Source organism: Arachis stenosperma, chromosome 7, assembly GCF_014773155.1.
Source record: "Arachis stenosperma cultivar V10309 chromosome 7, arast.V10309.gnm1.PFL2, whole genome shotgun sequence".
NCBI lineage: Eukaryota > Viridiplantae > Streptophyta > Magnoliopsida > Fabales > Fabaceae > Arachis > Arachis stenosperma.
This window is the reverse complement of record NC_080383.1, coordinates 76,972,062-76,974,713: the sequence shown is the minus strand read 5'-3', so window position 1 is coordinate 76,974,713 and position 2,652 is coordinate 76,972,062.

Below are 2,652 nucleotides of genomic sequence, written 5' to 3'. Positions count from 1 at the left end.
TAATAATAATAATAATAATATAACAACGATATTAATAATAATTAATGGATAATTGATAAACTCCCTTTTATTATTTTAAATTGTGTTTAAAAGTATGAAGTTTAGTAATAAACTTACACAATTTTAGCTTAATTAATTAAGTTTTTTTAATTTTCTTCCGATGAAGTGTGTGTAAAAAAGATACTTTTGTGCTCCTAATTATTAAATTCTTAATCTTAGAGTTTAGGTTTATCAATGACCTCTAAAGATCGAAAATAATAGAGTGAAGAAGCGAATTTAGAAAGTGATTCAGTAGTGGAGCTTTCTAGAAGCTCGCATGCGCAACACTTCTTCGTGTGCGCAAAATACTCATGTGGGCAGCTCGTCCTCGTGTACGCGAGCTTTTTCCACATGTACGAGATGACTCTACGCGCTGGGTTTAATGAAATATGTGCATTCTCATTTTTGGACTTTTTAAAGGATCCCAATAGCTTTCTTCTAATGTATTATGAAGCCAAGATAAAGGGAAAAAAGAGAAACATTCACATACTAACCATTTTACATTTTGTTATTAGGTTTTGTTCATAGTTATAGTGAGAAAAACTCTAACTTCTCTCTAGGTTTTCTAGGATTTAATTACATTTTGCTTCTAGTTTTGAATTTTGATCTTGATTAATTATAGTGTTAACTCTTGTTTTCTTGTTTTTACACCATACTTCTCTTAGAATTTAGTCTTAGTTTTACTTTTCTTTTCTTTTTTGCTATTTTATGAATTATGTAAATTCTTTGTTTATATTAATGAATTGGATGTTTTATATTTTATTCATGCTTAATTGAGTTATTATTGTTGAATTCTTATAGTAGATTGTTATAGTTTTTGCTATTTCTTGAAATTTATGATGTTTCTTTTTCATGCATACCAAGTATTTGATAAAATGTTTACATTGATTATGGAGTATAAATTTTCTCTTTCTTGGTTTGGGTTGAAAAATTTGGTGATCTTGAATTATTAATTTTTAATATTGATTGGTAATTTAGAATTGTTAGTTGATCTTATTTTCACTAACGCTAACTTTTTACTAAATTCAATTAATAAGTTAGTTAGGATTTGTGAATTAATATCAATTATGCCTACTTGACTTTCTTCAATATTTAGATATTGACAAAATGAGATTAACTCTTAATAATTACTATGTTTATGGTTAATTACAAGGATAAGAATCCTTAATTTTCAATTCTAGCCAAGATTTTTTAAATACTTGAATTTCATCTCTTTATTAGTTCGTTTCCTTAATCATTTCTAGTTCAATTTAGTTACTTCTTAATGTAGTTGTCATTTTAATTATTGCTCATTTATACTCATGCTTGCTTAGTTGGTTATTTACTTGACTTATTGATTTTATTTCTTTGCATTTTAAAATTTTAGTTGTCATTTTAATTTCTAGTCGATTTACATTTTCGTAATTGTATTTAAATTCCGATTTCCATAGCCAACGGTGTGTATGTTATTACAAGTCTAAAGAAAAACGATCCAAAATTAAAACTTCTAATATTTATTTTGAATTTGTGACATTTTCACTAAATGTTGATAGTGTTAGTTGTTAACCACATAAAAAAAGTCAACGCATAAAATAATTAGATACAAGAAAATAAAACTTTAACGGTATATAAATAATTATTATATATATATAGCTAGAAAACTTTATTTTAAAAAATATATCTCTCTTAAAACTCTCTCTGTCTCTCTCATGTATATATATAAATAAAGGAAGAAGAAAAAGACATGGACGGCACTGTGCATTGCCGACCCATTGTCTCTCCCTCTTTTTTTCTTCAAACTTTATTACATTAAAACTCATTGAGTGTATTATTACCTAATTATACAGTTGCTAAAAATAATTTTAACTGTATATTATAGTTACTAAAAATTAATATCTACATTATTATCTTATTTTTGTCTAGAAAAGAAAATAAAATTAAATATATTATCTCAAATATTTATTAAAAAATTAGATGTTCAATAAGTGTTAATAATCAGTTTAAAATTTATAAGTTAAAAAGCTCAACATTTGATGTAGCTCTAAATTATTAATTAACACCCTTAAAGTGTAGTTTAAAAGATGTTCCAATTTAATTTAAAATAATATCGAGAATTTTAATCTCGAATCATTCTCACAACTAAAAAATAGATTAATACAGACATATTTATAAACAGATTTAATCTTTATTATAGATAGATTTTTGGTTACCAACGAAATTACCGACGGATTTTGTTCCTCTGTAAAAGTTCCGTCGGAAATTATTTACCGACGGATTTTTTCCGTCAGAAAATTACCGACGGATTTTTACTAGTTACCGACGGATTTTCCCTCTGTAAATTCTCCATCCATTTCCCGAAGTCGACAAACTTTTCGACGGATTTTCCGTCGGTAATTACAGATGGATTTTTCGTCTGTAATTAGAGACAGATTTTCCGACAGATTTTTCGTCTGTAATTACAGACGAATTTTTAGACGGATTTTCCGTCTGTAATTTGAATGTTGGAAAATCATCTCACACTTTTATTACAGACAGAAAATCCGTTTGTAAATCCATCAGGTAAAATAATTATTTTTTATTTTTCCAATTACAAAATAAACTTGTTTTCATACAAAATAAATATAAATTTAATAC